General features: G+C 34.6%; 1 protein-coding gene and 1 long non-coding RNA gene across 6 annotated transcripts in view; both read right to left on the bottom strand.

Annotated features, from left to right (window-relative positions):
• The window catches only part of LOC138133353 (uncharacterized), a 175259-nt gene that overhangs the window by 141218 nt on the left and 21896 nt on the right, over positions 1-12145 (bottom strand). The window lies entirely within an intron of this gene.
• LOC138137684 (uncharacterized) lies at positions 961-1597 on the bottom strand. The gene is made up of 2 exons (XR_011161828.1): positions 1262-1597; positions 961-1207 (listed from the first exon to the last, which is right to left on the bottom strand). It is a non-coding gene; the product is annotated as an uncharacterized lncRNA (long non-coding RNA).

Genomic DNA, 12145 nt, shown 5'->3' with positions numbered 1-12145 from the left:
TAAAACTAAATTGTACAGCCTTTGAGAGGATTTCCCTTGCCATTCAACGTGGAAACGCTGCAAGCATTCGGGGCACTTTTCCAGATTCCGCATTATTATCGGAAATTTTCGCATTGTAAATTAAAAATGTTATTTTATGTTAAATTTTAATAAATAACTTATTTTTTTGTTTACATTCTGTCTACCCAAATACGCATGTCACGAAGAATTTTATATCTTGCGAAAAAATAAAAGGTTTATTATGTTTCTTTTTTTTTTTTGTTTATACGAATTGGAAAGCTCCCCTTTTACATTATTTGGCCCGACCCGACAAATCGATCGATTTGCTGTCCATCCTAGCGTTATTGGCTTTGTAATTGCTTCAAATTGAAATAAATTGGAATAAAATTCTTTGAATGGCTCATTTTTAGTCCAAATTAGGGCGCTTAGTTCTATTCTAGCTTGTCCGTCCTCGCAACTTACCCAGATTGAAACAAATTGAGCTCCGATTCTCCATTTAGCAGACTGTGTTGTGGAATTAACGATTTTGGCGATTTATCCATGCCACGTCAACAATATAAATCAGTTATTTTAGACCAAACTTATCAAATTAACAACTTTGCGTTGGTTTAATTACCAATTTGATATTTTTACTTGTTGACTTTCACATACAAAAAAAAACAGACTGGATTTTTTCAGCTGATAGAGTTTTTTGCGTTCGCATAAAATCCATCCATTAATTCTAGTTCGCTGATTTACATCCATATTTGTATTTTCCATCAACGAACTGAAGCATTCACAAAAACTAGCATATCGTTCCTAGCCAATTCATTTTCTAACGCTGTTACATTTTTTCACCAAAACAAAATTATTACCTTAAGTGAACGGGTTATTAAAGGTATTGCTTCCAATTAATAAATCTTACCATTTTGTTTTTTAAGATAAAACCCTCGCAGAAACACTTAAGAATAAAAAAACAAACCAAATCACTAAAAGTTTAATTTTTATGTGATACAGTAAAGCCAATCGAAGATCTTGTCATCCTTCACGCCTGGAATATTGAAGTTCTAACACTGGTTTGGTGGAACACAACGTCCGGCCCTGTTCTTGAAAAGGCCAGACCTGCAGAAACAGCCAGTCTGGCAGACTGTCGGACAAACCTGGGAGCCACAAGTTTGACGGCATCGATTCCCGCAAGTCGAGTACTCTTCACCAGGACCGCAACGTTCTGAAATAATAAATTGTTTTCAGATTAAATTTTTACGCATTTCGAATGACTTACGGCCCAGAACAGCCGAAACAGCAAAAGCCAGAAGGCACAGCAGTACAAATACTTTCATGTTGATAGTCAAAGGATGATTGGAAATTCTTGTCAATGCTTGGACTATTTATACATTGGCCTGCAGACTTGTTTTTAATCGATTTTAAGAAATCAACTGCAAAACGTGTTCACCTCTGATGTGGTCGGCGAATGGGGAATCCTAAGTAGCTGCATACTCGACCACTTTATTGTCACAACAAATATCTAAGCATAACACATGCATATTTTACCATAAGATAAAAAAGTATAACACAGATCACTGATAACGCTGAAACGTGAAATTTTAACGGCAAAAATAACTGAGGTCATTTGGATTTTCAGATTAATAAGGGTATAGAAGAAACGGGTGTTTTTGTTCGTTAAACATCTGCAGACAGTGTAAAGCCCAAAACCGAAGAATAATAATAGGGTTTAATGACTTTTAGGTTTAACTGTTTTTTTCAGTTTATGAATTGTTTTTATTTGAACTGAATGTTCATTCGATGCTACACGGGCTTAATGAAAAGAATACCTAATAATAATAATGCATAATAATAATTCAGCAATAAATTAGAACCTAAATCAACAAATAGAACAAGGAATAAATCAAGATAAAAGATAAAAAAGAAAACATTTTTAAATTACGAGCATTGCCAGAAGAATGTTTAAAAAAAATATGGCCAAACAGATCTCAGCCAACTCTTTTTTGTACCTATTGATATGCTTTGATATTTCCGTCAGATACATAACCTCACTTTGACCATAATGTTATTGTAAATTAATAATTAATTTAAAGTAAAAACCATCACGTAGCACTTGACCACAATTTTTTGAACGCCTTTTATAACTGCCAGAATTCGACGAAGCATTAATAATAATTTATATACAAGAATATTTATATTTTAGTATTAATTTTGTTGATATCTCTTTTTATTACTGTATTTTAAAATAATTAATGCTAAAAATAAAACAATTCTTTTATTTATCCATAAACCAACACCTATTTAAATAAGAATACCTAATACATATGTATTATTCAACGAACGAGAAGTGATGGCTACCCCTACTTCGATTGGTTCAATCTGATCACGTGTTCAGTTCTCGCATTTGATTACGATTACAAACTTTATTTAAATTAGCGAAAAGGAAATGGCATCCTTGTCTAATAATGAAAACTTAAATCCCAACAAAAATATTACTGAAGCTACCAGATTTATTTACCTACCCAGTCAAAAAAAAGGTTCTGTAAACAGCCTGGAACTGACAATTAGCAACTTTATAGCGTATGCGATAATTTGGAAAAGCAATTTTCCATTGGTCACAACCCGCGGGGTAATGCATTATTTAACGGTAAAAGCATGCATAATGAGTGTATTATTTAATAAGAGCAAAAAATAGTTATTCGTGCGACAAGGGAGTAAAATGTTTGTCTACTCTGGAGCGATAAAGTTAGCTGGATGATTTCGCCTCGGGCGATAATTAGTGTTGCGAGATCGTAAATATACATTTTGCTCCAGTGTTCTACGTATTTTTTTCTACAAATGACATTAATTATTAATAATTGTAAACTAAAATTCACCCACTTAACCCTACTTCTTCACGTTACGAAACACGTCCGGTGACACTGGTGACAGCTGTCAGATGTTTTGTGATGTCAACATTACCAGCTTAACGAAAATTAATAAATTTAATTTTGAATTTAAATTGTTTTTCCGTTGACCGCTTGTTAATTTCAATATTAATGAATTCTTTTGTCTAAATTATAGTGTATTAATGGACCCCATTAATACACTATTTTTCATTAATCAACGATTTTTGCGATTTTGACGTTTTGATTAAATTTTGATGTATAAACAACCTCGAACATGCATTGTTTGCACTTACCAACACTGCAGCAGGTAGTGCAGCAGGGTTTTCTATATTTTATAGGTCCATAACTGCACAATTACAAATTCACTTTTTCAAAAACCGACATTTTTGGTTATAATTCGCATGTCATATTTTTCAAAGGTAACTAGGTTTCCGTAGCAACCATGGTTTTTACGTGAAATTGAATGTGAATGGAGTTGACGTCTTCTGACACTCTTTATGGAAAAGTGAATAGAAAGTGTTGAAAAATTTAAAAATGCCCTACCCTGAGAACAAAAAAAGAATGAAGGTATTTATAAGGTCTCATCTTTATGGAAAAAGATGAAATTGGTTTTGATTTGGCTTTAATTTCAAAATTTGTCACAAAAAAAAAGTTTGCGGTCAACGAAAAAATTTTGTAATCAACTCTTTTGTTAATGGGCGATTAATAATCCCAACTATTAAAGCCACCACTCGCGAGACTCGTTCGTGCTTTAAACAGTTTCGATTATTAATCGCCTTCATTAACAAACTAGTTTATTAAATAACTATTAATGTAGGTGTCTATCGTATTTCATTGTTATGCCAGGCGACTGTAATAGATTGTGACTATTTTGGACTTTAGAATTATTGCTTTGACCAAGACAGTGGCCTGCGCAAAAGTCATTTTAACATTTATTATCAATTTTCTAAAATAAACGCGTAAGCACTCAAATGTCTTCTGTCAAACAGCGAATTGTCATCAGAATTATCAACATTTGCCAACATATGAAAAGACATCACAACATTTAATAATCACTTGATATTAATAAAAAATAAATAAATCCTTTGCGTAGGTAGGTATATTTCTTGTATTCTTCATTTGCGTTGTTTGTTTGCATAACAAGCTTCCGTCGCTTAGAAATTTATAATGAATTATTTAATCGACAATTTGTTATTTCAACCAGACATACTTAAATGTCCAAGAACCCTAAAGAAAAAAACATTTCAACGACTCTCCTTGTGCAGAAGTAACCCCAACGTGTTGAGAAATGTTTTCCAATGCTACCAGAGCAAAGCTACAACTCTTTGCTAAAAATTTCACCAAGACAACAACAGTTCTTAGTCCTCCAGCACATGAAATGTCCTCACACCATTGGTAAAAATATGCAAGTGATGATAAAATAATGCCCGCAACTTATTCATAAAACAAGACAGGCTTAAACAACAAAGTACGAGTAAAAAGACAGTAATTGTAAGTACAACCATAAAATGAAACATCAAAGAAGTTGCTCGAAATGCCTGCCATTGTTTGCAATGCAAGCTTCATAGACGTATCCAAGAAAGCCGAACTCGATTCAGAATGATCTCCGTTTTCACGAATTTCCTGAGCGCCGTTTTGAACGTAATTAGGTGGTGCATCATCGTGAAGGTACCACATTTCTCGTCGAATTGCTAGAGGAATTTCCTCGAGTAATCCTAACCCACACGTTAATTGAAAATGACTGCTGGAAGTGACGCTCTTGGATTTCGTAACGAATTTCTTCTGTTGCAACTAAAATGCGATCTTCTCGTTGACGGCCAAGATCACGCTTATTCATTTCGAAACGCCCGAAATTGCGAAGATGCTGCACAACGTTAACAAAGGTTCGGGCATTGGGAGCTTTGAGAAAACCTTTTACCGTAGATTTGCCCTGCTAGCTCTGAATGTCCACGGGTTCCCCATAGATCAAAACCATATCGGTTTTCTCAAGGTTAGTGAAAACGATTTCTGATTGAGGTTAAGATTGATGTTCTTGTCAAAGTGACTTTGAAGTACTTAAATGACAAAAAAGTCTACTATGATTTTTTTTACCCATTTTTTCCATAAAATTCAGTGGCTCCCAAACTTTTTTTTTTTTATTTTTAGCCCCTTTTTCTCGAAAACTATCAAGACTTGCACAACGCATTATTGGCTCAATCGTTACCTGTTTGTGGGGTACTATCACATGTTGAAATATCTGCCTTCAACGTCACCCTGTATGTAGTAATTGTGTTATTTTTATTTCATGTTGGTATTGGCAAATGTTGCGGAACAACAATTCAAGCGAAATAGCAAAGCTGTCTCGGTAAAATCCGCAGTTAATAAACTTCTAATATAAGCCACAAACATATTTTTCCTGTGCAAACAGTGCACCGTCTTGGAATGAACTTCCTGGTCTACTTTTAGATTAGAGTATTTTACAAAGCGAGCTTTTCAGGAAACTAAATCTCGAATCCGGCCATTCGGGATCAACAATCGATTCCGGCAGCTGGAGATTGGTCCGAGTTCGATTCGCCGCAACGAAAATGAACGTCTGTTTTTGATAAAGAAACTTTCTGTTTCAAATGGAAACTCATCGACGTGACGCGATTCACAGCGAGCATTACGCGCCGTCATTATGCGAGTAAAATTTGCCTAAAACGACGTAAAAGCTGCCCTCTCCGGTGCTTTATTCCCGTCCTTGCATAATGAAAGCGAATGGCTGCAACACTTTGTTCTTTTATAGGCGAATCTCCATAATCCGGCGCTGCTTGTGTATGTAGTTGAGAATAATTTCTTTTAAATATTCATATCTGTTGTGCCGCGTAAGCACCCTCGAACCGGGAAAAAAAGGGTTTGATCTCAAAATCCGGTGTAAATATGCAAGACGACATGCCATCCGATGATATAAATTATGCATACAAATTTATTTAAAAGTCTTTAGGAAAGCGTATTCAAATGGCCCCGACAACACGGCAAAGGGCGAGTTTACCATATTTGATAAGCGAGTTTATGATGGAAACAGCCCTCGTTTAGGTGTCAGGTGTGAGGTGATAACGCGATTATCGAGAACAAATCCATTTGCATAATAAACGAGAGTCGCCTTGTTTCGTCCAGTAATGGATAACTAAATAAATAACGTCGCTAATCCTGCAATCGGCAGTCCTCTCGTCGCGAACAACCCTTGTTTATATATACTTCATCTTTCAAAAATAACTGATGGAAATACCATTACGTACCCCGCCACCCCCACGTGATTGATTACTGACACAAGTTTTTAATCCTTGATCGATGCGAATCCTCATTATGCCGCAAAACTCGTCCTGACGCGGACATCTCGTCCTGACGTGCGTTCAACTTTCAATTTTTTCACTAATTCGTCGCCGCTTCCTCTCCCGTGTGCCCCCGCCGCCCCCACAACTCTCCTCCGTTCCTTGTTGTTTATGTTATTGTCTTGACAGTGCAATTACTCATTCCGCCCGACGCCGTCCCCAGAACGGGCCAGGTTTTTGGCGGTGCCACTCTTTTGTCGCGAGCGAACGTGTACTTGAAGCATCTGCTAAAATCTCGCTAGATTATCACAATAATACCGTGACAAAAGCAAGAGACCTGGTAGAAATTCATTGGCTTATAATACAATGTAAGGCAGACGTCTACAAAGTGAATTTTGCAATGCTAATCTGGGGACGACGCCCATTGTCGTTTCTCGTCTAACCGACAAGCGCTTCATTGAAAGTTGAAAATTGCATTGTACGGTTCAAAGTTCCAATCGCTTTTGCGAATCACATTTTTAATCAGTCGCAAAGCAAACGTGCACCAATGTGGGGCGAGATCTCTCATGACCGATCTTGCAAAATTGAGTGTTCGAACTGATTTTATGGAGATGCAGGATACGAGGGGTGTTGGATGTCTCACTTGGACTACTACCAAGTTTCAGGTTAGTTACAATTGTTGTTGCAGAGTAAACAGAAATCAAGGAACATAATTCCATGTCTAAACTTCGCACGCTGAAACTTGGATGTAGGTGTTTAATAGAATATCTTTCGAAAACAATCAAAACTTACAAAGGAGTTGATGAGCAACTGTATGCTAATTGGCTAAAACTACCGCGTCTTGTTCTCTACATCTGCTAGTAGTGCTAGTAGTTGAACAACGTATTTAGGAAAATTGGGACCACATGCTTCAGACTGTAGAATTTGTATTGTCATCCAATAATGAAGCTGAGGATTGACAAAGATCTGCCAATGTCGTTGTATGATGATTTTGCTAGAGGAGAAAAAGCAAGCAAAACATTCCCGAGGACTAATTAATGTGCACGTAGATACTTTGAGATAAGTTTAAGAAGAGAAGAGATATCAAGAAATTTTAATTTTGTTAATTTATGATACGAGGGTGGTTCATAATTTTCATTAGCAAATATTGCGCAGCAACAACTTAAGCGGAAAAGCAGGCCTGTCTCGGTAAAATCCACAAACAACTTAAGCGGAAAAGCAGGCCTGTCTCGGTAAAATCCACAGTTAATAAACTTCTAATGAAAGCCACAAACATATTTTCCCTGTACAAACAGTGCACCGCCTTGGAATGAACTTCCTGGTCTACTTTTAAATTAGACTAGAGTATTTTACAAAAGCAAACTTCCAAAGCTTTTTAGGAAACTAAACGTCTAAAATTCATGACGTATGATTTATTATAAAATAGCGTTAGATACCACACATTGTCTACGCCCATGCATTGAACGCTTACTTGCATAGAACTCCGCTACGACATGGCCGATAATTTGCAACGCCTGCTCTGATTTGTTTTCTTTTTGATCACATTGTATAGTTTTCACAATGTTGAAGCAAATGTCATATTCTCCACATCTAGTCCTTGTGTATTTTCAAAACTGAAGGAGCGTCTTCTGTGTTCCAGAACGCCGCTGTCTTGATTTGAAAAGTGAGGTGTGTTAAAATAAATTGTGGTCAAGTGACTTTGTGATTGCTTTTGTTTCCGTTAATGTATGGCGTAGCTTTATCAGCTGTCAAATATTTCGTCAAGGACGAAAGAGTAAAAGTGGACGACCATCAATACGAATTTCAGAAACCGTTGGAAGAATTAAGGAAGTCATATAAAAAGTTAAAAAGAACAGAACATAATTTGGCATTTATGACAACGAATGAAGGTGTTATCAATGAGGTTGCCAATTAAAAGATGGGAAAAAAGAGAGAAGATCACGACCATCTTGACCATAAATTTATTTGAACGCTCGTTGTTACCGGTCTATCAAAAATAGTCACAAGCCTTTACAGTCATCCGGACACCCGGTATAAAAAAGTGAAAAATATTGTAAAATTTAATTATTAAAGGGGTTACAAAGAAATATAGTTTATTACATGGAATACTGTGGAATTTGCCACCTATAGTAAATTCAAAAAACTCCTGGACTGTCAAAATTAAATTTTAAATAAAATGCTTATTTTGACTGTATTTGGATATAAAAAATTTTCGTTAGAGTGTACCGACATCAAAATCTAGTTACAAAATATATTTAGGTTATGTTTTCATTTTTAATCATTGAACTAAAAATGTTTTGAATCATTCATTGCTTCGAACACTTTAAGTACAATGCAGCAACTAAATGAATTAGAGCAATTTAATGAAGTGCTTATTCACAATGGACATAAGTCATAAGAACTACATAAGAGATACCTAAGAATAATTTGTAAATTTGGGCAATTGGAAAATAATGTTTGTGTCCATATAACGTCTCCATGCCTTTTTGTACACAACAATAATGTTTACTGAGGTTACGTAAAAATTAATAGTATATAATTGATTTCATATAAATGTTCATCAAGTGAGCTGTGCATTTGTAAAAGCACCTTTAATTTAGTTACATTACAAAAGTCACATTTATGAAGGTCATGTCCAATAAATCTTTACTTGGTAAAAATACAAAGACAAAAACAAATAGGAATTACTTTAATTTAATCAGTAAAAAGACGTAACATTGCTTTTGAAATCAGCAATGTTAAAATGGACAAAAACTGAAAAATTAGTCAAATCGGGTTCCCACAGAGCAAGCAACTTTGAAAGTCAAAGTCACTAGCTTTAGCTTTAATACCAACAGAAAATCAGATTTTCATGGCTTGCTTAGATGCACATTTATATGAAATTAAGTATATATAATCTGTTTCAAAATCAAAAATCCACTACCTGTTGAATTATGTTGGCAGAAAAAAAGAAATCCCTAGAATAAGTTTCATTTTTTTGGTTTGGCCCTCCCTCCCGCCATAATTTGACATTGAACTGTTGAGTTTATTTACGTAACACAAAATAATTATTATGTACAAAAAGGTGGTAGCTACCATATCATACCTTGTGAGTGAAATAATAAAATGAGGATAAAAAAACACGATGAACTACGACCAAAACAACTTTCCAACAGTTTTCTTTCATAACCCCACTTTTTTCTGACACTTGCAGACACACTAAAACAAAAGTTGGCGACGTTGTCGGTTCTATTTTCGAGGTAAAATGCAGTGTTGGTGGATTTTTGATTTTGAAACAGATTATACACTGCATGTATCATGAATTTCTTATGCATTATGTCAAGCTTATGTCCATTGTGAATAAGCACTAAGTTTATAAAAAAACACGCGACAAACTGAAAACAGGTAACAAATTAAACAACAACCAAAATCATCCAAAATAAACTAACCTGTTTCATTTATTCAGAAGAAAATTATTTAATACTTGATTAACACTTATCTCTCCAAAATTTTGATTTGTGAATCACAAGAACGAATAATAATTCTGGAGCGGCTTTGGCACAAATTTGTAATTTCTTTCCGTTATTATCACTTTTTTGTTTTTTCCTCATAATAATTTCTTATGGCTCTCTTCTCTCGCGCCAATAGAACCACCCTAGTTCGTTTTGAACTTTCCATTTGAACCTTTTTACAAAATACACTTAAATAATTTTGCAATTTATTTGACAATGTCAATTTAAACAAATGAATAGTTTGAAAAAAATTAAAAAATCATAGAAAACAACTGGGCAATATGAAAATAACTAGTGATTTGACCAACCTAACAACTGCAATTTTGATTTTGACAGTCCACATGTTTATTGAATGGACTGTGTGGAACAAAATGATTTTCATTTAGTTAGCTTTGGAATTTTTGCACATGTAAATATTGCTGTACCGCTCTACTTTTTGAAGTACCCAGCTATATTGTTCAGTCAACAATCGAATTGACAATTGTTACAATTTACAAAATTAAATTAACAAACGTGGTGGCCACTTTCAACACTTGCTGTGACTTGCTTTTGTTCGCTCCTTTTCATAAATCACATTAGGAATGTTGATGTTGTATATTTTGAGGTTAGTCCTTCTTTTTTCTCTAGAACAGCACTTCGTATTTTTACAAGGGTAATGCAAAGGTAACTAGATGAAAATAATTTTGTTCCACCTTGTATAACGATACTATTGATGTGATTACTTGGTTGCCTAAAAATGAGGGGTTTTTAAATATGTAACATAATTCAATCCATTAAAATTTTATTGAAAAATGATAAAACTTTACAAATGTGTATCACAATAAGAAATGTTGAAATGTACATAGTGTTCTCATCTCAAAGACAATCTTATTAATGATAATCCCGTTTGGGGACTTTCCTGTTAATTCTCCTATATTTACACTTCCAATTCGTACAAATCTATTGATTACACGTCTAATATGGGTAAACCACCAAAGATGTTTCCTGAACATTACACCGCATCGGGGTAATATCATAATGAATTCATTCTTACAAGCCGATTAACTCTCACTAGTTGAATGTTCCATTTCAGTAATAAGACATTAAAATAAATACATATATCCAATTCCAGGAAATAAACCGTTTTTATTGCTGTTAACGCACCAGGGTATTTATGTCTAGATGTAAAAAATATTTACTTCTTACTACAACTAATGCCCTGTACGGGGTAACCTTTAAAAAAACTCTTTGCTACGTTAACGAATTCAAAACACCGCAGTTGACACTTTGAAAACTGCTAAATGACAAGACAATGAAATGTCAAATTTACAAATCCAAAAGAGGCGGAAAATACATTTCATATAATGCAATAACAGCATTACAGTCGATGGCAATAGTATATTATGTTATGATACGAGTCTTATAAGACGCATTTTGTAGCATGCATGGGTTTAGCGCGCGACGAGCTTGCGAGGAGTGCCATGAAGAAGTATAGTGATCCCAGAACTCTAACGTTTTGTGATGGGCAATATCGTTATGAAGTTAAACAGCTTAACAAAGAAGTAGGTAATGGACGTAAATAAATAGGGTCGGTTTTCAGACTGGGGGGTCTGGGTTTAGGAAGAGGGCAGACGGTACCAGGTAGACTCTCTGACACTAGGAGGTGTCAAATACTAATCCCCTCGTTATCAGTATTGCCTATCATAAAACGTTAGAGTTCTGGGATAACATAAGTGCTACAAAATGCTTTATAAACGAGATATAATACACTATTTTTTCTACTTTGTACCTTTTAAGCCATTTTTAAGTGAAAATTAACAATTTTCAAATTTGGGAAATTTTGTCGTGGTTGGCAACAAATATATTGTTTGGAAGATTCTATTGTTATTAACAAATTAAACATTAGCGAAGACAATTTTAACTGCCCAAGACATATCTAATGTAACGATTAATGTTTACAACAATTGTACCTATATTGCACGGAAACAACATAAATGTCATAAATTAAAATTCGTTTTGTTTTGACGTTTATTTTGACATTTCATTTTCGTCGTGCCAAAATCAGGAATACCAACCTTGAAAAAGTAAATTGCACTAAGTTTGTTTCAAAACGCGAATTTCTATTAGAGTTTCGTAATAGCTTTCATACAGACGCAAAAGAAAATAGAACTTTAATTAATGAGTAAATTAATTAAGCAATTTATTTTTAAACAATGACAAATTTTCTTATCGGCCATTTCTCTTTTTTCGAAACTGAAGTTCCATTAAAAGTAATTTATTACGCTTGTTGCGGGAAAAAACACTAAATCATTGACTAAGCTTGCTATCAGTTCAAATGAGTTATGGCTGTTAATAATACTTCGATTAGTTAGTTAACAAACAGACCACTTTCACAAAGAGAGAGAGAGAGAGAGAGAAAGAGATTTTTTTTGCAACATTTGATGTGCAGCCATTTTGACATTTTCGTTTTTCCAGCAATAATAATCAGCAAAAGTACCGAAAAACTTCTTGTTCA

The sequence above is a fragment of the Tenebrio molitor genome, chromosome 1, assembly GCF_963966145.1.
Source record: "Tenebrio molitor chromosome 1, icTenMoli1.1, whole genome shotgun sequence".
Taxonomy (NCBI): domain Eukaryota; kingdom Metazoa; phylum Arthropoda; class Insecta; order Coleoptera; family Tenebrionidae; genus Tenebrio; species Tenebrio molitor.
The sequence above is the reverse complement of the archived record's forward strand: the minus strand, read 5'-3'. Positions and strand labels throughout refer to the sequence as shown.